The 25,461-nt window shown below is 48.0% G+C and overlaps 1 protein-coding gene and 1 pseudogene across 1 annotated transcript in view; one reads left to right on the top strand and one right to left on the bottom strand.

Moving 5' to 3' along the window:
• The window catches only part of RNF14 (ring finger protein 14), a 362,683-nt gene that overhangs the window by 61,626 nt on the left and 275,596 nt on the right, over positions 1–25,461 (bottom strand). The gene's annotated exons all lie outside the window — the stretch shown is intronic.
• On the top strand, positions 19,384–19,480 carry LOC138393292 (U6 spliceosomal RNA; annotated as a pseudogene).

The following is a 25,461-nucleotide window of genomic DNA, read 5'->3' as shown; positions in this document are numbered from 1 at the left end:
AAGACCCTGTCTTCAAACAAACAAACAAAAATGTTTAGCATAGTTGCTGTGACATAATGTAAATGTAAGTCGCTCCTAATTATAGTAGTAGAGGAGGTAAATAGGCAGTAAGTAGTGAAAGATAATACTCCAATAGAAGCATGAGCAGTGGGTTGTGGGATACCATGGAAGAACTCAGAAAAGTAGTTACATTTGAGCTGGGCCTTTAAATAATGAGTAAGAGTTTGCCAGGTGGAGAAGGGAGAATGGCATTGTAAGCAAAGGAAACAATAAATAAAGGCCCAGAAGTTTGAATATTGAGAAACTATTCAGAAATATCCTTGCTTTGGAACTTGGGACAGCCACCTTTCACATTCTTTGTGTGGCTGTCTCACAATAAAGTAAAAAACAAGTGTGCTGATTGGGCTCTGTTTTTCCTCCTGGGACTTCCTTTCAGACTGTAGTTTGTTTCATTCTCCTAGGCTCAGCCCAATCCCAACTCTTCAGTGAAGGCCTTTTAATTGTTTGAGCTCTCACTGCTCCCTACTTTTCCCAATTCCTGTAGCACTTAATTTCTTACTACACAGATTAGCAGTAATTATATGTTGTCCTGTTACTTAATTATCTCATCTGTGTAAGTCTAGTCTCCCCTGTTCTCTCCCTCAGGGCAGGCGAGGCATTTTCCCATTTTGTGTCCCACATAGGGCTTGGCATAAATTGTCAGCCCACAGAATATAATGCCTGTTGACTTGACTGAACACCGTGTGCTGCTGATGATTACAGCCAAGAGCACCAGAGCCCAATCATGGGATTTACTGGTTTGAGTGGAAATGTATTCATTCCACATACAAACATTCATTGAGAGGCCTCCCTGCTTGAAGCTAGTTGAAAAGCTTTGAAGGAGAGGATAAGGCATCTGTCCCCATGTATTTTAATATAAAATGGCATTATGGCATCTCTTGCCCCCAGCAACCTGAGAACATCAACAGACCACTTGTGTGAGGGTAGACGGCGAGGGCAGCAGGAGGCCACAGCGGATCACCTGTTCAGTGCTGCCACAAGAGCACTGTCAGGAATGGCAACTGCCTGAACTGCCAGGCCCCAAACCACCAGCCATTGTTTTCTGCTCCCAAACTCTGTGTTGTTGGATTGTGGCCCATTCCCTCTACAAAGCCCCTCAAGTTGACTCAATCCCTCTACAAAGGTAAGCTAGCTATCTTACATTGGAAACCTATTGCTCAGATGTCCAGTTAGTCAGCTCTTGTGATGTGTATACATGCTGTTGTGTACTCACCACAGTGAGTACATTTCTTGTTGCCTTTGTTTTTGTTGACATTTTTAATTTGCATTAATCAGATACCTGAGAGCTTATTCAGTGCTGGAGAATGTCCTGAATATATAACAAATAAAAAATGGATCCGGTCCCTGTCCTCATAGAGAAAATAGTCTAGTAGGGCAAACAAAGTCAGTAGACAACTAAAATACAGTGGTGCTTTAGTTATTTACTGTAGCAGAACAAACATTCCAAAATTTAGTAGCTTAAAACAATTTTATTGTCTCTCATAGTTCTGCAAATTGGGCTCAGCTGGGCAATTCTGCTGGTCTCACTTGGGGTCTTTCATGAGGTTGCAGTCAGATGGTGCCTGGTGTCATATGATGACTCAAGTAGGGCACTGGAAAGGCTTGGCCTCTTTCCTTCTCCATGTAGTCTCAGGGCCTCTTTGCTCCACATGGCCTCCCAGCTGGGTAGCTGGACTTCTTACACAGTGACTCAGAGCTTCCAAAAGTACAAAAGTGGAAGCCGCCAGGCTTCGTAAGTCTTAGACCTGGAACAAGCACAGCATCACTTCTGCACTCTCTTGGTTAGAGCAATTCACAGGGCCAGCCCAGAATCAGTGTGGGAGGGGAAGACTCAAGGTCATGGATACTGGGAAGTGTCATTTCGAGGACAGCAAGTGCTATGTGGAGAAAGTACAGGGTGCTGTGCGAACACCCAGGGGAGACCCATAACCTAGGCATGGAAGTCAGGAAGACTGCCTGGAAGCAGCAATATGTAAACTGACAAACCTGAATGGGAGGACTGGGAACTAGCCAGGTGAAGAAGAGGAAGGGAAAGCACAATTTGGGCGGAGGACACAGCTAGTGCAAAGTTCCAGGGAGGCAAAGAAAGCACAATCTAAGATCAGTGTGGCTGTAGCCTTGAGGGAGGCGACGAGGGAATGATGGGATAGTAACAGGCCTTTAGTCTGGCGGGGTAATTGGGGCCAGGTCATAAAGCCTTGTAAGGCCCCTGAGATGTTTGGACTATGTCCTGAAGGCATGGGACACCTAGGAAGGGTTTCAGCAGGGGAGTGACTTAGCCAGGGGCATCCAAGAAAGGTCACTAGCTGCTGTATGGGAGATGGATTGGAGTGGCTCAAGCCCTCATTTTCATTCTGTCCATTCTAAACCAGTGACCTCACTTTCAGCACTGAGAAGGCTGCTTCATCACCTCAGAACTGCTACCAGCTCTTTTTGCTTTTTATTAGTGGGAATTTTCATTCTAAAAGAATGCAGATGCCTTTATCCAAATGTTTTGTTTAATTTCTTTTTAAAATAACATGTCATAGAAAATCTGCTCCCTGGCAGGGATCTGAGCATAGGGTTGGTCAGGTGGTCAAACGATTTATACTTAAGTGTGAAGTGTGTTGAGACAGAGCCTGCTGGTGGGGAGCAGAGAGCGGGCCAAGCTCAGCGGATTTGACACCGCAGATAAATAACGGTTGCTGAAAGAGCGCCTGCTCTAGTAAAAAGTCAAACAGTACTAAAGGCTTGTATCAAAAACCAGCAGACCCCCGCCACATGCTCTCTCCCCTCTAGTCCTGCTCCCTAGGGGCAACTATTTTCAACTCTGTGAAGTTCTGGAAAGCAGCACAGAAGAGCAGAGGGTCTGGAATTGGATTATCTGGCATCCAACACCGCTCTCCCACTTACCAGCCGGTTACCCTGGTCAAGTTAATTATAATATCTTCTACCTTGGTTTCTTTATCCATAAGATGGGAATGATAATTGTAGCCTTCTTATGAGATAACACATTTAAATTGCTGGGCACATGGTCAATAAATGGTAGCTATAAATGAAGATGATGATGAAGAAGAATGTCACTTGAGAGCAGCTGTGAGTACACTTGGACATTAGCCGCACACTATACAAATAAACGTAAGGCATGCTTAGGATTTAGAGGAAATGACAAGAACAGAGGCTCAGTTGGAGAGGTCTGTCTCTTCCCTTTGTTCTGAGGCCAAACTCTGTGTTTGCTTTCAGTCCCATTCCCTTCCTGTCTCCTCTAGAACCTTGTCTCTATATTTACCCTGACCCTCATGCCAAAGCGTTCATCTCTCCGCTAACTTTTTTCTTTCTGCCTGTGAAATATACACAGGCCTTTCCTATCTTGGGGGGCAAATCCTTCACTTGATCCTCCTGCCCTTTTCAGCTACCATTCTGTTTCTTTCTCTCTACTGCCAGATTGCTTAATTAACTCACACGCTGCATTCCTACACGACTCCCTCGCTGTTCAGCCGTGTCTCCCAGCTTCCATCCTGTTCTTCTGACACAGGGGTCGCTAGGGTCATCAAAGACCACCTCATTACCCACCAGTGGGACTTTGCTCAATCCAGCTCCTTGACCCAGAACACTTGACTCGGTTGACCGTCCACTGCTTAAATCTTACACACACAACCTCATCACCCCGCTTCCTCATTTCTGTGGATCGTATCGTTTCCCTAGCCATCCAGGAAAGAAATCTTGAACTCACTGTTGCCTCAACTCTTCCTTCTGTGCCCTCCCCCACATTAGTTTTGACTTTTGTTGCAAATATTAGAAACTCACTGAAGCTAGATTTTGAAAAAGTTTTATTAGGATACAGAGGGGTGGGGGACATCTAATGGACCCCAAGGGCAGGATGCAGCTGGAACCCAGGAAAGACCAGAACTATAGACTCAGGGGCTGACAAAGTGAGCCCTTTCTCTCTAGCTTTCATTCTAGATTTCTCATGATCTGCACAGACACCCCAAAGGTGTCAGACACTCCCACACCCAGCCAGTCACCAGGTCCTGTAAAAATCTCCCTCTTTTGCACCAGGCCCTTGAGCCCATCTCCTCTCCAGCTTGCCCAGTATGGCATTTCCCGTGTTTGTTTACCTCCTGGTCATTCTTCTGTTTCTGTCATTGCTTCTTCCTCCTGACCCCTAGTGCAAGCATTGTCCACATTCCAGTTCTCTTTCTAGTGCTATTTTCTTGAACACCTTCTTGTTGTTGACTCCTGAATGAGAGTATAGTAGTTAAGAGCTTGGGTTCTGGAGTTTCAATGACCTGGGTTGGAATCGTCTGCTACTTTCTAGTTGTGTGAATGTTGGAAACTTACTTGAATTTTTGAGCTTAACTTCCTCATCTGGGAAATGGAGCACATGTAAAGTGCTTAGTTAGCACAGTGCCTGGCACACAGAAAGGACTCAATAAATGGTAACAATTATTAGCCTTGCCTTTGTCCTCTTCATTGAGTTCCAGTCCTGTGTAGACTGCTAGACTTTTCCATTAGATGTCCTGCTGGGACCTCAAATCCATCTGTCAAAATTCTCCAGATACTGGTGGAAGGTGCAACTTTCTGAGCACTGGAGGGTGGGGGAACCTGAAAAAGACAGATGGTCTCATCACATCCTTGAAGATGCTCCCCACCTGACCTCAGCCGGGCCTCAGTGGAGAAGACCCTGAAGACCAGTTCCCTGCAGGCCTCGAAACCCTGTGCTGCCAGACTCTTGGGATCCAGAGGGCAGGCAGGGCTGCCATTAAGAGAGCAAATGGAGGATGTGAATCCAGCCTTTAGAAAAAGCCCGGGGTGGTGAGAGGACGTGTAGCAGGACCAGTGGAGCTTGGAGGTGGGTGAAAAAGGTGAGAGCAACACCCTCAGAGCATCAAGCCGGCTTTAGGCTGGGGCCACCCTCAAGCGCTGGGGATTTGGCGGCGCAGAAGCCAGAACCTGTTTTTAGCTGAGCTGTCGCAGGTCCCCTTTGCCACCCTTGTGAATGTTCCTCATTAAGCTTTATGTGTGAAGCAGGGCTACAGCTTTCTCCTGCCTCTCAGCCCTGCTCTCCCCACTTCCTCTCTGCTCCTGGGTGGCAGCAGTCCTGGCAGGAACCTGGGAGGGGCAGCGCCGCACTCTCACCACGCACAGAACTGGAGTCCTGGGCGGTGGGGAGTGGGGTGGGGTAACCTCACAGCCGTTTGCTCAGAGGCAGCGTGGCCAAGTTGTTCAGAGCTCTGGCTCTGAATCAGAATGTGCCCCTGTTGAATCTTGTTTCTGCCATTACTATCTTTGTGACCCTAGGCAAACTGTTTAAATTCTTTATGCCCCATCTATACAATAGGGATGATAATAGGCCTATCTCATAGTAGCTAGTTTTAGTAAAATAATGCAGGTAAAGCAATTAGCTTACTCCATTTATACCACCTGGAGCCAAGGGCCCTGTCTTTGCAGAAACAGCCACCCCTCTTCCACTCCCCCCCCACCCCGACTGCTGTCTTTAGGCCATCTGTGTTGTTCTCCGTTTGCATGTCCACCTCTGCCTTTGGACTGTGAGCTCCATTGGGTCAGAGAGAGAATTGTATGGGTCTGTGTCCTTGGTGCCCAGCACAGGACCTGGCATACAGACGATCTTAACAAATGCATGTTTATTGTTGGAAGGAACTGGTGAAACACACAGAAGACCAAGGATAACCCAGAGGAGCATCTGAGTGGCCTCAGAGTTCCACTATCCACCCTGGGTCACTCACCACAAATGGAGAGCCTAGGCCAGTGACCGTCCTGGGGGCTGGGGATACTACAATGAATGCGATAGGCTGGGCTCCTGGCCTCCCTCATGGAGTGAACTGTCCAGGGGGTGATGGATGTTAAACATACAGCAAAACTGATGATACCTTTCAACTGGGAACGTTGCTAGTCGGGACAAGCCCAGGCTGCTGTGAGAGCACAGAGCAGAGGGACTGCATTTTGGGAAGGGAGGCATCAGGAAGAGCTTCCTGGATGATGTAACAATGAAACAGTCCAAAGGAAGAGCAGGCTGGGGTGAAGCTGAAGGTGGAAAAGAGTCTTCCACACAGAGGGGGCAGCAATGCAAAGGTCCTGAGGCAAGAGAAGGGAACTAGGCTGCTGGGTGGAAGACGAGATTAACGTAGCTGAAACGCAGTGATGGAGAGGGTCAGGGCCTGTCTAAGGCTGCAGAGCTGTGAGCACTGGTTATGCAGAGCCTTTTAGGCTATGATGAGAATTTGAGCCTTTATCCTAATGATAAAAGTTAACATTTATTCAATTTTATGTATACGACTGTGCTAAGTGCTTTGCATGTTTTCTCATTTACCTTTCACCACTACCCTAGGAACCTGGTGCTATTATTCCCATTTTACAGATGATGAAACCCTGGCTTAGGAAGGTAAACTTGCTCAAGGTCCCGCAGTTGGCCTTTGAGATTTGAACCCAGATATCAGGCTCCAACGCCTTCCCCCGTAAGGCCCCCCGCCCCTCCCCCTGCGTGGCCCGGCCTCAGAGCCAAGTGCAGACTTCTACCGGCACAGCACAGTGCTGCCTGGGTTCCTCTCTCCCCGCTGGTCGCCGCCTGCCTCCCCCAGGAATTGGGGGAACCCACGCACAGGTTCGCCCTGGCCCGATGAGCGCGGGGGCGCCGGGCTTGGCTGCCTGCGCTGGCGCCCACGGCGTCGCCCCGGGCCGGGCCCGCACCCACGTGCCGGCCCCCCGCACCGAGCCGCAGAGCCGCGGAGCGCGGCCGCAGTGCGGGGGGCGCCGGCGTGTGCGCGCTCGTGCGGCCGCCGCAGCTGTGAAGCCCGGAGGGAACCGACCCGGGGAGAGCGGCCCGGGCCGGGGAGGGAGGGCCCCATCCGCGCCCGGCAGGGGGCTCCCGCGCCCCGCGATCCCGGGGCCGAGCCCGCAGCCCCGCTGTTCCTCATCCTTCCTGCATCACGTTCGCTCCAGCCTTGAGGGGGAAAACAGCGTTCGGTTCTGATTAAAAAGGACTATTTTTTAATGGGCTTCATTCTTTATTTCTTTCTGTCCTCTCCCAGGGCTAGAAAGAGGCGGCAGGCGACACCGAGAATCCATTCCAAACGAGCAGCCAAGAGGAGACGCGGCAGCTCCCAGATGTTGATGTTTTGTTTTTTGACATAAATCTTTGCACTCATATGGGAGTTTTCATTGATTCATGTTCCCATCTGCTGAATTTCCTTTTATTTATTTAATATGGCTTTTGGGGGAAATCTTGCTCCGAAGCTCTGGAGGAACATAAACTGTGGCAACCGCTGCACCCCCTCCTCCCTCCTGCAAACCTTGGCTGCTGGGGGAAGGGAGATTCAGAAGCATCCCGCAGAGAGGGCTTGCTCCGCATCCCGTCCTCGTCTTGGGGGGCAGGCGCTCTAGGCCTGTGTTGATGTGGCTGTTCCCCTTCCTGGGGCCTGCCCAAGGCTGTAAACCCGAGAAAGAAGCATCGTGAGAGAATCGGGTCGCATTTAGTCTCTGTTTCTCATCCTTCCTGCCCACCCACAATACCGCCTGCCCTTCAGCTTGAAACACACTACTGTTTTAACAACTTGGAAATCAGGGAAACATCTAACAGTGGATGTCCGCATTACATGTGTTAGCAGCGGTCCCCAACCTTTTCGGCACCAGGGACCGGTTTCATGGAAGACAATTTTCCCACAAACGAGGGTGGGGTGGGGGCCAGGATGGTTTGGGGATGATCCAAGGCATTACATGTATTGTGCAGTCAAACCTCTCTGCTAATGATAATCTGTATTCGCAGCCACTCCCCAGCGGTAGCATCACGACCTCAGCTCCACCTCGGGTCATCAGGCATTAGATTCTCATAAGGTGTGCACAACCTAGAACCTAGATCCCTCCCTCACCCCCTGATGTGCTTGCCCGACTCCTAACAGGCCACGGACCTGGACTGCTCTGCAGCCTGGGAGTTGGGGACTGCAGTGTTAGAGTTTTCCCTCCCACCCCCATCTTGCACAACCCCACCCCAACAGTGATCCTTAGTGATTAAGAACTCTAACTCTGGAGTCAGACGGCATGGGTTGGAATCCTGACTGCTTTCTATGGTGAATTCTTGAGCAAACTAACTTCTCTGAGCCTGGAATTCCTCATCTATAAAATAGGGATAATTATTACTTTTTGCTCAGATACAGATACATTTTACAGATGAGGAAACTGAGGCTGAGAGTAGTTAAGAGAGTTGCCCAACTACAGCAGAGCCAGGAAATACCTCCTAGGTCTTTCTGATCCTCACCCTATCCCACCACCTCTCCTACGTCCTAGACCCCCGACGCTAGCTGCTTCTCCAGGTTTCCCAAGATAAGACTATCTGCCTGGCAGAAAGAGAGAGCCCTCTTTTCTGCTAGGCAGAAGAAGAGACTAGAAGTTAATGGTTTGGAATATCTAAGACTTTAGAACAATATTCATTTAACCTTGGAATATAGGCCCAGATTTGGAAGGGACCTACAGGTCATCTCATCTAGTCTCTTGCCTAGTCCAGGAAGGCCTCCCTGACAGACACAGAGAACTCACCCTCTTCCAGGGTAGCCCCTCCTATTTAAGGATGCCCTCTAGGTATCAGAGACTCATAGACCAATGAATAGGACCATTCTAATGTAAGCCACAGGCCAGGTGTAGGTCACTTTCTGCAGCACTTTGGGAGGCTGAGGCAGGAGGATCGCTTGAGGCCAGGAGTTTGAGAAAACCCTGGCCAATATAGTGAGACCCCATCTCTACAAAAGAGTTTTTTTTTTTTAAATTAGCTGGGCCTGGTGGTGCGTGCCTACAGTCCTAGCTACTCAGGAGGCTGAGGCAAGAAGATCACTTGAGCCCAGGAGTTAGAGGTTGCAGTGAGCTATGATCAGGCCACTGTACTCCACCCTGGGCAACAAGGTGAGACCCTGTCTCAAAAAAGAAAAAAAAAAGTAAGCCACAGACCAAGCCCTTTAAGACCTATTGTTGCTAAGACCCAGGGCTGTTATATTTAGTCCTCAGTAGAATGTAGTCTACAGAGATCACCCAAGGTGTGAAGTTATTCGGTCGCACAATTATATGTGAGGCATGCACTGAATACACATTTCTTCCCTATGTATACCCCATCCTTCTCTGCATGTGCCACGGGACTCTCCTTGCAGGGTGGACACGGCTGGATATCTCAGACTCTAAGAGTTGGTTCTAAGCTCACCCTGTCAGCGCACATGCTCTTAACCCTTCATTCATGCATGCTGTTTTCTGGAAATCCCATGCATGGTAAGCAGGCATGATGCCTTTGCATGTGCTTAGTACCTTATGAAAAGTAAGCCCTTAAAATATGTCTGTTGAAGAAAATTGGATGGTATAGGAGGATGCTTCTGTTCATTTTGCCAAAAAAACATATAGAATGAAACCATTGCCTTCTTCTTGAACTAAACCCTACTTATCAGTTCCATGATTTATCCTTGAGGTTGCCAAGGATAGAAAAGAAGGGGAAATTATTAGTCAAAGTAGCAGTCAATTAATAACTTCAGAAGTAATTGGGGAGTGGTGGTAATACATTGTAGCAAAATGGCTAATTGCCCACCAAAATCCATTCTCCCCTTCTTCCCTAGCAATGGAATTGAGCTGGGATGTGGCTGTCCAGTCAGGGTCTACATCTTCTAGCTTCTACTGCAGCAAGGTATGGCCATGATAACTTAGTAAAAAAGTGATATGGACAACATCCAAGCCAGCTCCCTAAAACTTTACAAATACATAAACCTTGCACATGCTCCCACTCTCTTACCAGCTGGATCTCAGACATGGCAGCAATGCAGCCTCAGACATGCATCCTACAAAGCCCTGAAGTAGCCTTGATTTCTAATGACTGTGGAACAGAACTGCCTGCTGATCTGAAACACTCTCCTCAGATCATTACATGAGAGAGAAATAACCATTTATATTTCTTAAGCCACTGAGCTATTACTGGCTTTCTAGTTATACCAGTTGAACATACCTTAGAGGGTAGACAGTGAGTTGGTTAAGAGAGAGCATAGGCTTCATAGTCAGATTGACCTGGTGTACATCTCAGCTCTACCCCCTTGGAACTGGTGACCCTGGACTAGTGATGAACATTTTTGAGCCTCAGTTTTCTTATCAGCAAATTAAGATATCAACCACAGGTGTCCTCACCAACAAAAACCTCAGCCTCACTAGTCCAACTTTCATACCCCATAGAAAGTGCCAGTGGTTTTGATTCCATGGAGAGACATACAGGAGAGACCTTGGTCTGTCTAGCATCTCTTTGACTGTCGAGAAGTTCAGATCTGGAGATGGGGGTGGGAAGTCTCTATTCCAGAATATCATCAAGAAGGAAATAGAATACCATGCTAACAACTTCAGAAAGTCAGCTGCCTGCAAGGAGGAAAGTGGGCAGGTGACCTCCCCAGCTCCTTTCCTATTCTGGGATTCTGCTTTGCAGCCCCACGCCAGAGAGCTAGCAGAGTGACCACGCTGCGGGTGAAGGCATAATTGCTCCTCACTTCCCCGGGCTCCCCCAGTGTTAAATTAGCTTTATGTCAATACCACATCAGCAGCTGGGATGAATTATTGAAGCTCATTCACTGCAATGGGCCCAGGTTCCACTTGCTTTGTGGAATGGAGGTGAATGTGAGCACATTATTTCTGTTTGTCTTGCGGCGGTCAGTACATTTTCAGCCTCTTGTTAATATGAAGGAACTCAGCCCTGATGGAAAGATAATCCCAGCCTCTGCTTCTCGTGAAAGCAGGGGAAATAGGCATAGTGGGAGGGGCTAAGCACATGAAGTGGGAGGGGATAAGAACAGGAACACATGAGCTGGCCCCAAATTTACAGGGACTCTTAGTTAACACAATTTGCGCTGTAGTCCCCAAGCATCTATGCATATACACATAAGTACATACAGTCAACATATACACACATATATGCAAACATACATTCAGAGTCTTAAGGTGCACTCACCAGGGGCCCAGGAACAAAAATATGGAGGGTGCCAACATTTTAAAGAATGACTTTCTAAAAGACTGTGAAAATTTTAAAGCTTTCTCCTCCCCCCACCTTTAACACCAATGCTTCTCTAGAAATGCTAGCTAGTTTGTCTCTGACACTTGGCAGAAGTGGATGATCTGAGATGCCTAAGGTCAAAGGCAGGAAACCCAAATGTGCATGTTGGGGAATAGTGTTCCTTCTCTGCTCTTCCCTACCTCCCCCATAAGGTGGCATATCCCTGAATTTCAAGATATATTTCTGTTGCTTGGCCCAGATGTGAAAATTATGAATTACAGCTCTGCCTTTATCCATATACACCTGCACTGACATTCACAGTCACAAACATGCATTGATACTCCTACACACACACATACTTGCTTATACACTGTGTACCCAGAGATAGGCCTCCTGGCCACGCAGTTTGGTTTGAGGGCTGATGAGAAGGCCTCCTGGCCCTACCAGCTGGTTACATGCCTCTCAAAGATCCTACCATTAAATATTTATCCCTTTGGGAGTCCTCAGTTAAGAATCAAATACCTCCAGTCAAGGCAACACACCGTAAAGTTCTCATCTAACATTTTGGCAGGAACTCACTTCTGCCCAGGGAACTTCTTTCTCCTTGGCTGGCTGACCCTTTCTCATTATTTAGGTCTGATCAGACCTTCCCTGCTCACCCCCTAGTCCCCACTAATGAGGGAGGGCAAGTTCCTCCATTATCCACTCTCATTATTCTTTGTCATTGTCCTTGGATACGCCTATTAAAATGGTAATTAAATGATTGTTTGTGTAATTATATTTACATAGTTTGTGGCTCCAGTTGATTGAGGGCTTTCTCTCTGCTCTGCACTATACCCCAGTGCCAGCACAGTGCCTGGCACAGAATAGACGTTCAATAAAACTTCAATGAAATTGGAGGGTTTGGGGAAAGGAGAGCAGAGGAGGAGGAAAAGGGACACAAAAGGTCAGAACAGATGGTTCCAAACCCTTCTGATCTTGGGCCTCTGAATATCACCAGTTTCTCCCTTTCTCATCTGTCAGGATGACACCACATCACTCTCCTTGGGGGCATGTTCAGATGTCCAGTGAACCACACAGGGACAGCACTAGGATTGAAAGAGGTGGAGATTTCTCAGCTGGAAACAGGCTTGAGGGACATCCTGGTCTGGCTCCCCCCTTTTCCAGAATGTAACTAAAAGTTCTAGAGCAACCTTTGTGTAAGGAACCCCCTCTTCGAGATGTTTCCTGGCAATTAAGGTGGAAGATGCTTGTTGCTCAGAACGTATGTTATTTATAATAATAACAAATATCAGCTACCAGTTATCGAAAGCTTTCTATATGCCAGGAAATGGGCTAAGCACTTGATACATATTTATATATAATTATCTCAATTAATCCTCACAACCATCTTGTGAGGTAAGTGTACTATTATTCCCATTTTACAGGTGGGAAACGAACTCAGAGAGAACAAGTAATTGACCCAAGCTCACACAAATAGGAAGCAACGGAGCCAGAACAAGGCTCTGAGGCCAAGCTTTTAACCAGCAGGATACATTACCTTCCATTTAAGCCCCAGAGGAGACACCCTTGAGGAGATGTCATACTCACTCAACGGATATAAACAGATGCTGGACCACTCACATACTCAAAAGGTATAAACTGGTACCATTTAATGGACTTGGGACTTATTTGGGATCTTGGAAGCTGCCACTGTTCCCTTGTCTTAGAACCACCAGGACCTGGCTCCTGATTCCTGGAGTCCGAGAAGAAGAGAGATGTCAAAACACCTGGAACGGCAGGGGAAGCAAATACAGACAGCTAGAAGGCACCAGTTCCTTGATGTTCCCCAGCAAAACACTCCTGGGTGCCCGGCTCTCCTGCTTGGCAGATGGGCCCACTTTGAGTCTTTCCCTCTATGCTTCTCTTCCAGTGGTGATCCCGGGGGCCCATTTCAGAATCATGGTCTAAAGGCAGGTGACAAGTGAGTCACAAAGGGCCACACAAACAAAAACCAGCCAGTGTGAGAGAGAAGCTGCCACTGTGGGTGGACCCTGTTTTCTTGGGGCTGTATTCAGGGCCCTGAATTATTGTGTACAGCCCCTTGCAGGAAGTGAGAACTTCAAGTCTTTGACATTGGGTCATGGTCTCTTCTGTTCCCCTCTCTTCCCCATGAGCTGACTTCACAATTCCATCCCCCTGGTGATTCTCAGAGCCTGACCTCCATCACTCCAAGTTAGGTCTGGAATCATTTTGAGATTACTACGGTTCCAGACTTATGCTGCTGAAACTTGGTCTGAAACAGACACGTTCTGGCTCATCCTTTGAACCTGCATCCATGGTGGCGTTAGCTCCTCTAGTCTCTGAACTCATAAAGGGCAGGGTCTAAGCTATTGTTGAATATGGTTAATCGGCATGCATCTTCTGTTCCTGCTTTCCTCTAGTGTATAGCAAAGACTGGAAAGCTAGAATACATTTCCTTGACTCACTTACAATTAGGTGCACTTGTGTGACTGGAAGGCATAAAAGAGGAAGAAGCCTCCTTTCTGCTGGCAAGTAGGATCCTGGATACATAAGGTTCTCCTGTAACAGCCATGCCAGCTTCCTTATCTTTGCTTCCTCATTCCTGGGTAGCAGTGGTGGCCCTTTGATTCCCCACCTTACTGATTGTGGCAAACATATTAGCTCTCTTGGTCAAGTTTTAGGAAGTCCATTCCATAAGTTCTTCCAATGATTTTGTAAGCACTAATTCCCTATACTAAATTCCCTTGGGTTTAATATACCTAGAGTAGTTTCTGTTTCCTGCACTGAACCAGGCCCTCAAATAGTTGTGAAATGACTTCTTGGAGAAACTAAAAAAACAAACAAACAAACAAACAAACAAAAGCCAGTGTTAGAGAGAAAAGATTCTTTTTTCACTCACTGCTAGGTTCATGGCCAAGATCCCTAGAACAAAAAACATATTAACAAGGGAAAAACATATAAATTTATTTAATAAAAGATTTACATGATACAGGAGACTCCATGAGGAAATGAAGACACAAAGAAAGAGAAAAACCTGTGTATTTTTTATGCTTAGGTTTGAGGAAGAGTGGACACTCATGCAGAAGTATGATTGGACAAAGGGGGTATGATCTAATGGTCATAAACTGGGGAGTGGGGGACGTCGGAAGTCCCGTTTGTTCAGATTCTTCTGTCTTCAAGGACAAGGAAGTTCCTTTCCTCCAGTACAGGAATAGTATCTCTGGAATGAGCATTTTATGACCTATTTTAGGAAAGGTGGGAGGGAAAAAATCAGAGAGTGACCTTCCCTGCTTCAGGGAGGAAGGGAGAGGGGCAGGTGAGAGTGGCCTTCCTGCCCCTGCTGTGTTTTCACATGGCAATATGCCACATTTTGTGGTAGTGCGTCCTGAACCCCATCATTCTCCCATCTGAAACTTTTCTAAGAAGTTTCACAGCTCAAAAACTGAGTTGGCAGGTTATCCCATAATCCACCGACTTAGTCTCTCAGTCCCGGGAATAGGTCATCCCAATTAAACAGTTAACAGCTGTGTCTCATTTCAGTTGTGAGGGTGGGTTGCAGGTGGGCTTCCACTAAAGTTAGGCCTCTATGTAGTATGATCAATCCGGCATTTAATAAGAGGTATTTCTATGAAAACAAAAGAAAAAGAAAGGTTAATGGTTAGAGCAAACTATAAACTCAGTTTCTGAGTCCAGATTGCAGCCGGTCAGGAAGATTTTTAAATTTGAGCTCAAAGCATCTTGAGATGGTGGAATGAGGACAGGCAGTGGTAATCTGATAGACTTTCCTGGTTTGCAATTTTCATGAGGTGTTCTGGTGAACTCTCTGAGTAGCCCATACAGCAACAGGAACAAAAATTGTTCATACATAAACTATTGTTTTTTTTTTTTCTTTTTTTTTGAGACAGAGACTCACTCTGTTGCCCAGGCTAAAGTGCCCGTGGCATCAGCCTAGCTCATAGCAACCTCAAACTCCTGGGCTCAAGCAATCCTCCTGTCTCAGCCTCTCAAGTATCTGGGACTGCAGGCATGCGCCACCATGCCCGGCTAATTTTTTCTATATATATTTTTAGTTGTCCAGATAATTTCTTTCTATTTTTTTTTTTTTTTTTTTTAGTAGAGATGGGGTCTTGCTCTTGCTCAGGCTGGTCTCGAACTCCTGAGCTCAAACGATCCACCCGCCTTAGCCTCCCAGAGTGCTAGGATCACAGGCATGAGCCACCGCGCCCGGCCCTAATAAACTATTGGGATTTCTCTGAAGCCTATATCAAGTTGTCCAGCTTCAGCTTGCAGAGCTTTGGGGAAAAGGCAGTTTTAATTTCCAGGGATTCCAAGTCATAAAGGTGAGAGAAAAACTGGAAATATTAGTTTGGAGAGCTGTAGCCAGATACTGGAAAAAAACTAGAAGAATTCAGGATCCAGTCCAGATTGTAGGTAGATAACAAAACCTCAAAAACAATGAACAGGGCTAGACTCTAGTACCGGGTGCACTATAGTTTCCTTCTGAAACATGACTTTTTTCTCTACAATCACCTCCATTTCTACAAAAGATGGTCAAAATAAGATTAATCTGTGTGCAAAATTGGCCTAGTCTCATTAAACCCAGTGTGATTATTTATATAAGTGCAGCAAAAATAGTGATTGACCATATAGGCTCTCTTTAAGTTTGCTTTGCTGGAACTTTTCATAAGGAATCTTAGATTGGATTTGTAAAAGCCTCTCAGGGTCTAGGAAGCCAAGCCAAGGGCTTGTCACCAGACTTTGCCTGAAATACCTATAGATTTGGGTGAGTTCCTCTCTTTTTTTTTTTTTTTTTTTATTTCAGCTTATTACAGGGGTACAAATGTTTAGGTTACATATATTGCCTTTGCCCTACCTGAGTCAGAGCTTCAAGTGTCTCCATCCCCCAGAAAAGTTCCTCTCTTTTTGAAATCCCCCAAATATCCTGAGGTTCCTGGGCCTGCCATAAAGTGACGTTACTTACTCATCTGTAAGGCAACTTTGTAAGGGAACCATGTATGCAGCATACCAAGCTAGTTTTCTTTCCAAGGCAGAGTCTCACTCTGTTGCCCAGGCTAGAGTGCTGTGGCATCAGCCCAGCTCACAGCAACCTCAAACTCCTAGGCTCAAGCGCTTCTCCTGACTCAGCCTCCCGAGCAGCTAGGACTACAGGCATGCACCACCACGCCCAGCTAATTTTTTCTATTTTTAGTAGAGACAGGATCTTGCTCTTGCTCAGGCTGGTCTCGAACTCCTGGCCTCCTTCCTTCCTTTTTTTTTTTTGGAGACAGAGTCTTGCTCTGTTGCCTGGGCTAGAGTGAATGTCAGTGGAGCTCACTGCAACCTCAAACTCCGGGGCTCAAGCGACCCTCTTGCCTCAGTCTTCCCTGTAGGTGGGACTACAGGCATGCATGACCACGCCCAGCTAATTTTTCTATTTTTAGTAGAGACGGGGTCTCACTCATGCTCAGGTTGGTCTCAAACTCTTGAGCTCAAGCAATCCTCCCGCCTGGGCCTCCCAGAGAGCTAGGATTACAGTCATGAGCCATTGTACCAGGCCAATTTGAACAGAATTTCTTCAAGAGACTTTATAAATGAATTTGGTAATACCATTCAGAGGCAAAAAAAAATACCACATACCACATATGTGTAACATACAAACTCACATACATACATAAATGACAGATGCAAAGATCTTATAGCTTTGATTTAAAAATTTCAGCCATGTGACAGGTACAATAATTAAAAACTCACTAGTTTATAAAAGAAATATCTCAATACAAATTTTGGTTTTGGCAGATTTAAGAAGTTATGATTACATGCTCAGATGTCTAAAAATTTTTTTTTCCCCAATAGTTGCGGAAAAAATTTTTAAGATTTTTCACTTGCCCAGTTTCCAAAAAGCTCCTTTTTTTTTCTGATGACAGTCCTCTCCCTGAAGTTTGTATTTCTAAAAGGTAACTAACTATCAGGTTCTAGAGGAGACAGGGTAGAAAATTTACATCTCAAAGGCACAGAGAAAGAATGCAAGTTTGGGGGACATATTTTGTCTATTCTCAGAGGTCAATCTTATGAAAGCTGTGGACTAAATATTAGGTGAGTGACTGAAGAGACACCTAGTGGCTGTCTGCTTCCAAAGCCCATATAGTAGACAAGATATCCATTTCTGTTTCCAAATAGTTTTTTTTTTTTCTCTTTCAGCCTCAAGTGGCTGCTTTCAGAGGTCTCAGAGTCCCTTGAGAGCAGGGGACCTAACGTTCAAGTAACTGAGGTGCTGGAGAGGGGAGGGAGAAGGGAGACATGTCAAGAATTCGAGGGACCTGAATGGAAGACCAAAGCTGGCAAAAGGGGGAAGGAGAAGCAGAACCAAATGGAAAGAAGAGGTCTTAGAGGAGTTAATCTGGGGAGATCTTAAGCTTCCCAAAGAGGCCAATGAAGTTCCAGTAAGAGGGAGGTGGACAGAGTTGGCAGAGAATATAGTTAGCGGGAGGGGCCATTTTAGTAAACCGAGAAGTTTCCATAGGAGAAGAAGGATTCAATAGAGAGAACAGAGATGCCTTAAATATATATATATACACACACACACACAAATAGTATTTATAATATAAATATATATAATATACATATTCTGAATATTGGCTTCCAATTAAGCCAACTTCTGACCTTTAGCCCTTTATTTTATTTATTTTTTATTATTATTATTATTTTGAGACAGAGTCCCACTCTGTCACCCCAACTAGAGTGTAATGGTGTCATCATAGCTCACTGCAACCTCAAACTCCAGGGCTCAAACGATCCTCCTGCCTCAGCCTCCCAAGTAGCTGGGACTATAGGCGTACATCAACACAGCCAGCTAATTTTTCTATTTTTTGTAGAGATGGGATCTGCTCTTGCTCAGGCTGGTCTCAAACTCCTGGTCTCAAGCAATCCTCCCACTTCGGTCTCCCAGAGTACTAGGATTACAGGCATCAGCCACTGCGCCCAGCCTGATCTTTAGCTCTTTAAAAAAAAAAACTTTCAAATATCTTTTTTCATCTTTTAAGCCAAAGGTGGTTATCAAGTGACTCAGAACCAAAACCAATAAGCCTTTTATGACTTAACCATGGATGAAAGAGACATCCTCAAAAGAGAGTGCAAAAAAGATTCAGTCCTCCCAAGATCCAGAAGAACTCCAAAAGATAGCCAAAAGCAAGCAAGACCTTCATTGCCACAGGTAGTTAAGGACGCTGTTTGTGAAAATGGTGTCTCTGGTTTCCCAGACACCTCCAGTCACATACCCACTAATCTTGGACACCAAGCTGGTGCTACTGTTCCAAGACTTTCCCAGCACTAACCGAGCAATGAAGGTTAAAATGAGAAAAGCCCCTTGTGTACTGGGGATATCTTATTAAGAGTGGACAGTCATGCAGAAGTATGATTGGACAAAGGGAGTATGATCTAATGGTAATAAATTGGGGAAAACTTAGCATACCTGTTTGTTCAGAGTCTACTTGGCGACTCTGTGTTGTCAAGAACAAGGATGTTCCTTTCCTCTGGGTACAGGGAGGATAACTCTTGAATGAGGAGTTTTTGACCTACTTCAGGGGAGGATGGAGAAAGGTCAGAGGTTTTCTGGCCTGCTTCAGGAAAGAAGGGAGAGGGGCAGGCGAGAGTGACCTTGCTTCTCTGCTGTTTTCTCAAATGCCAAGTTGCCATATTTTGGAGTAGTGTGTGAAAGGTGGGAGGCCAGTTAAGCAGACACAAAAATATACTGTCATAAATCAGCTCTCTTACACAACCAGTAAGCTTTCCCATTCAGAGTATAACAAAGATATCCAAATTCATCAAATCATGCATATTAAATACATGCAGTTCTTTGTATACCAGTGACATTAATATCTCAATAAAGCTGTTTAAGATGACAAAAACAGGCCGGGCGCGGTGGCTCACGCCTATAATCCTAGCACTCTGGGAGGCCGAGGCAGGTGGATCGCTCAAGATCAGGAGTTCAAGACCAGCCTGAGCAAGAGTGAGACCCCGTCTCTACTAAAAATAGAAAGAAATTATATGGACAGCTAAAAATATATATAGAAAAAATTAGCCGGGCATGGTGGCGCGTGCATGTAGTCCCAGCTACTCGGGAGGCTGAGGCAGTAGGATCGCTTAAGCCCAGGAGTTTGAAGTTGCTGTGAGCTAGGCTGACGCCACGGCACTCACTCTAGCCCGGGCAACAAAGCGAGACTCTGTCTCAAAAAAAAAAAAAAAAAAAAAAAGATGACAAAAACAAATCCCAAAAAAGATAGAGGCAGAGGCAGAACAGGTAGGTAAGTGGGCAAAGAAATAGACTTATAGTGCTTACTTCGGCAGCACATATACTAAAATTGGAACGATACAGAGAAGATTAGCATGGAAAATTAAAAAAAAAAGAAAGAAATAGACTTATATTTCAACTGTTGTATGGCTTAGATATAGGGACAGACAGGCAAACAAGCATACCGTTCAAATGTGGGAGTTCAGAAGTGTGCTATAGACTCACTGTTGAATGTGAATTAATATGCGTGCTCCTTAGGCACACACGTGCACACACTAATACACACAGCATTTTCTGGTTTAAAAGCTCAACCCCTTTTTTCACTATGATGGTCCCAAATGGGATGAAGAATGATGTAGAAGGTAAAAGATGCATGTGCATTAGGAGGATAAGAATCAAGATGAAGTGATAAGACGTCAGTGAAAGAAGGAAAAATGGAGTGGGAATAGTGCAGGAAGAACTGGAAGTAGGTGGGAAGGTAATAATGCGAGTGAACTTAAGTTGAAAGGAGGTGAATGAAGTGGTGTTTGAGGGACAGACAGGCAAGAAAACCAATTTCTTTACCCCTGGATAACTTAATCTGTATTGTACAGTACCTGGAAAAGTCAGCATTAGATAAACATTTACTGAACTGAAGAACAAAGGGAGTAGGGGGAGGCAGGATCACAGAGTGGGGTGCATGCGTAGTAACAACCACTAACATTTACTGAGTTTTCCATAAACCATACGCTCTGCTAAGCACTGTGCAGTATCCCTTTAAATCCTCACCAACACCCTATAAGGTAGTTATTTGTATGCCCACTAAATAGATGAAAAAACTGAGGCTTAGATAGTTTAAGTAACTTATCCAAGTTCACGCAGGTAGTAAGTGGCAGAGTCAGGATTTGAATTTTGACTTGTCTGACGTCAAAACCACTGTCTCTCACCACTACATTCAATGTATTCCCCATTGAGTCAGGGTAGGTCTATTCTCTCCAGCCCTCCCTAGCACCGCATACACATAGAAGTTTAGAGGGGACCCCAAGGACATAATCCCAAACCTGGCCTATCAGTGAGGAGAGCACCAAGAGAGGAGGGATGGGGGCAGGCTCCCAGGCTGAGGAGGGACCATATTAAAGCCTCATCTTCAACAACACAAAGAAAAACAATTTGAAACTTAATCATCTCCCAGAATTATGATCCCTCCCCGCAGCGGGGAGCACATTAGCAGAGCTGAGAAATGATAATTCAGCAGCCCCCAACCCAGCAGGGAGGGAAAGAGAGGAGGAGGGAGGAGAGAGAGAGGAAAATAGAAACAGAAGCAGAGAGAGATGAAGGAAGGGGGCGAGGGGGGCAAAGCAGGGCCTGACCTCTCATGGTTTTTTTTCCTGCCCAGGTCTGAGACAGGATTCCAGGGGAGTGGTCTGGTGGCATTTGACCCTTCAATTCTGCTCAGATACGACAGGGGTTAGGTTGCCCCCTAGGTCAGTTCTCAGCACCGATGGATCCCACATCCTGAGCTGCATCCAAGCCCCCCAGGCCAGGTGTGGTTCAGCGCTCTTAGCTTGCACAAGGGAGAGCTCCCGAGCCCCCAAGGCTGGCCCTGAGCGCCCCTAAGTCCGATGGCACCTAGGCGAATCAGCGGTCCGTCAGGAGCCGAGGTGCTGGACAGCTCCCGATCCCAGGCGCGGTTCTCTCGGAGGCCACCCGAGGCGTGCGGCGAGGCTTCCCCGGCGCCGCGGCAGTCCCCACCCTCAGCAGAAGCGCGAAGGCTGCTGGGAGCTCCTGGGGAAAGGGCTGGGGTCATGAAAGGGTCCCGATGGAGCTCTGGTGGGGACTTGAGACCAGAGCCCCCAGGGTAACTTCTCCAGACGCATTCCTTCCTTCTGAGTCGAGACCCCATCACGCCCCACACCACCCCCCGCCGGGGACAATGGCGCCTTCAGCCCCCAGAGATGAATGGGGCCTTTGAGAGCCGCACGCCACGGGGTCAGCGCCGGCCACCGAGTCCCCCGGGTTGCCCAGCGTCCCGATCAAGGAGCCACTGGGCTGGGGAGGGCAGGGAGCTCTTAGAGGAGGGAACGTATCCAGTGGTCCCCGTCTTAGAGACTGGTAGGTCCTGGGGAAGAGATTCATCCCCGATCAGGCAGTTTCTGGTAAAGAAGAATTTTAAGGAGGAGGGGAGGGAGGAAACCCCCTCCCTGTGCCAGGGGAGGGGACAGTTCTGTGCCCCTTCCTCAGGAGGCAGCAGAGCAAGTTGCATGGGGAGAAAACATACCAAGCTTTTGCTACCTCTTGCCTCTCCTCCCAAATCAGGGTCCCACCCTCTGTTTGGATGAGGCAGCTTCCCCCCTTCTCTCAGTGCCCATGTTCCTTCATCTGTGGCTGCCCCTGAGGCCTGGTCCCTCCTTTCCGCTCCTGTTTCCCCTCCCCTTCCCGCACTGCACAGCCTACCCGGTTTCTATGGAAACGGGCTGGGAAGGCTCTGCCAGGAGGCCAAGGCCACTACTGCTCTTGGGGGGAGGGGGATAGAAATTGAAAGTGAGGAGCAGGAGATGAGTTCTAGCCACGCCCACCAGGTGATGGAGAACTGCTTGGGAGTGAGATTTTTACTATTGGGGGGTGGGGCAGCAGGAAGAAGGGACAGAGATATAATTGAGTGATGTGACTGAGACAGAGTTGAGGGGCTCCTTCTCATTCCCCCAATTCCCAGTGCTGCAAGCCCTCAGAGGGGAAATCAGTGGCTGAAGAAGGGAGACAGATAATACCAAGAGCTCTGCCTCTTCTTACCTCACATAAGGCTCTATCTTTTTTCCCCTCCTGGGGACATGCCCACTTGAGAGGAGGCTTCCAGGGAACTACAAGGCTCCCAAGAAATAGAAGGGGAAATCAGAGTGGGGTGTGAGTGTTCAGGGATGCCTAGGAATCTCCCTTAGGAAGGTGAAGCTAAAGGTGACCAGAGGCTTAGGAGCATTAGGTAAGGTACTTTTATGGTCACCCTCTCTAGTACCTCCACTGAGAAGTTGGGGAGGGGGTTGTAGCTGGCAGCTTCCTTCCCTCTGTCCATCCCATCAGGATGTTGGGCTATGAGAAGAGGAAAACAGAGGTGGTCCAGTGGGGCTAGGGGCTAGAGAAGGAGTAACAAGCCTAAGGCCAGAAGAGGGGTGGGTGTGTGAGTGCAGATGTGTGTGGCTAGAGCAGGTAAGGAGCTTCTTAGAAGCTTCGTCTGTCAGCTCCTGGGAAGGGAGCCCCAGCCTTCACCCTCTCCCAGCGTTCCCACCTCAGGCAAAGCTGGAGACTGCTGGATATCTGAGTCCTGGTAGATTATGCTGGGGGGCTCCCTTGGGAAGGGGCCTGCCAGGTTATCAGAAGGTTCAGCAAAGCTTCCCTGGGGAAGACAGGGAAGGTCCCCTGGGAGCCTAGGGTTTCCTGGATCTGAGCCTTCGGCTCTCCCTTGGCCATAGCCCCCAGCACAGTCATCTTGGTGTTTGCTTATTTTGGTTATTTTTTGATCAGATATTTTGGCACTGTGCACACTGCCTACTGTTGCCATGGCAGCCGTGACAGGGGCTGAGGCACCGTGAGAAAAATACCAAAATTAATGAGTGAGCGAAAGTGCAGCCGAGAGAAAAACAAGGTTAAAAAAAGAGTTAAAACAGTAATGAAAACAGGCTTCCCAGCTCCACAGCAGAGCAGCTGCCGAAGCCTCTCCAGAGCAGCAGCCCCCGCCCAGCCTAGGGCTCCTGGCATCTCCCAGACCTCAGGGCAGGACTCACTCGCCTTCTCCCACCCAGCCAGTCACAGACCCAGCAACAACCACTCGGGGTCCATCCTAAGCACAACTGTAGATCATCTCCAACAGCAGATCAGCTTCCATCTCAGGTAGCATCCTGCCTCCCAGAACAGCATCCCAGGGAACAGCTTCTCATCTCCTAGACAAAGGGTTCTCAGCTACAGCCCTCACAAAACCGTGGTCCAGCTAAATTGCCAGGAAATGGCCTCCCAGCTACACCTGAGCTTCAGAGCTATAGCTGCAGACATCCCAGCATCCCAGCTAGAGTCGTGCACACAGTAACGGCCCAGCCACAATCCTGGGCAACAGCATCTTAGCTATAGCCAATCCCCAGTATTCTGTCATCACAGCCACAGCTTCAGGACCAATAGCATCACAGGCTACAGTCTTATACACAACAGTAGCTCTGCTCTTATCCCAGGTAACAGCCTGCCTCCCAGGTACAGGCTCCTAGCAACAGCCTCTCATCTCCAAGGACCGAGGTAATGGATCCAGCTACAGCCCCAACTACGTCATATTAATAGGAATCAGCTCAGCTATAGCAGTGTCAGGTATGCCAGCCTCACTCCTATAGCATCAGGCCCAACAGCATTTCAGTTACAGCCCTCCCTCAACATGCACACATGCCCACAGACACATACACATGTACACACTCAACTTGGCAATAGCCTCTTGGGTAATCTGATTGTCTCTAGCTATAGCCTTAGGCACACCAGCATCACAGCATGGCTGCAGTGTCCCAGCTGCATTCAGGGACAACAGCCTTTCACTACAGTTCCAGGCCTTACAGCATCCTAGTCCTGTTAGGCACAGTCCATCCCAGGTACACACATATCACAGCAAGCATCCCAACCACTCCCACACCTGGCATCACTCAGCTCCAATCCCTGGCCACAGCCTCAGCTGGAACTCAGGCACCATCAGCTTCAGGAGCCTCCCCCAGTGCTCCACTTGCCAAGCAGGTCCTCCTCCCAGTTTGGTACAGGGCCAACAGTGTGGCTTCTCTCCTCTTCAGATGCCACCTCCCTTGCTCTCCAACCATCCTCTTCCCAGTCCCTGCCCTCTTGCCTGCCCTCCCTTCTGCGGAGAACAGGTCGCAATTCCCATATCTACATTGCCCTGTCTCAGGTCCTCATGGAGACCAGCGCAGCGGCTGGGATAGGAGGGAATGGGAAGCAGGAGAAGGGTAGGCACATCCTGGTGTGGCTGCCCTGGCCCGGTTCTGCTCCTACCACTTGGTGCAGAATTTGGGTCTGATGGTGGTAGAAGCAGGGAGGATGGAGGAGAACATCTGGGAGATTAGCATTTCCTGCCCAGCTCTGTGGCTGCCGATCCTGCTCAGCCCTGAGCAAGGGAGGAGAACAGAGGAGCCTTTGAATGGCTCCCAGCAAGCAGATCGGGGAGGGTTTGCTGCATTGGGCAGCGGGCACATGCTGGGGGCAGGGAGACTGGGGCAGCTCCTCTGTGGAAGATTTCTTCTCTCTGGGCCACTGATTCCCTTCTCAGAGCTGTGCTCAATGATGGGGAGAGTATGAACTTTGCAGGGGACAGAGAGAAGCCACTTACAGGACAGACCCTCCTTTCACCAGTTTACCCCATCTCCCATCCAGAGCCCCCCACAAGGGCTCCTGGGGCTGAGGGCTGGGGCTGAGGGCTAGATCGGGGCCCAGGCCAGACAAGGAGTCCAGGTGGGGGATGCTGCCCTGGGAGAGTCCGTGGGCATTCCTTGCTTGCCCTCTTAGCTGGCCAGAGATCCCATCTTACTCTGGAGAGTATCCCACACAGAGAGGCCAAGGCTGGGAAGAGGAGGAAGCAGAAGAAAGAGATAAGGCATAGAAGACTGGTAGGTATTGGGAAATGGGGGAGGATGGGGATGAGGAGTCAGAGGCTATGAAAATGAAGGCCCAGCGACCAGTCATACCATAATCAGGGCCTTCCCACACCCAGCACCAGGCCTTGCTAGAGACAGCCTTCCTCGTTCTTCTGACCTAGAACACCCTGCCTTGGCCGATAAGCGGGTAAGGCAGGAGGAAGTCCTATTGAACTGGGGCACTTGGCAGTCGGGTACCAAACCCTGAACGCAGGGGAGGGAGTTCCCAAGCTGCTCAGAGACCTCAAGGTGGCGCCAGAGAGCCGGACCTGAATGGGAGAAACCGAGTATTGGAGTGCGTGAGACACTGCGTGTGACACCGTGTGTGATTCGGTGAGTGTGAGTGTGACAGGGAGCGTGTAGCGCTGAGAGGGCGTATGACACAGGCCGTGACACTGCGCGGCCCTGCGGGGCAGGGACCCGTGTGACTCTGTGTGAATGTGTATGTGTCACTGGTAAGGCGTGTGGCCACAGGG

The sequence above is a fragment of the Eulemur rufifrons genome, chromosome 10, assembly GCF_041146395.1.
Source record: "Eulemur rufifrons isolate Redbay chromosome 10, OSU_ERuf_1, whole genome shotgun sequence".
NCBI classification, from domain to species: domain Eukaryota; kingdom Metazoa; phylum Chordata; class Mammalia; order Primates; family Lemuridae; genus Eulemur; species Eulemur rufifrons.
The sequence above is the reverse complement of the archived record's forward strand: the minus strand, read 5'-3'. Positions and strand labels throughout refer to the sequence as shown.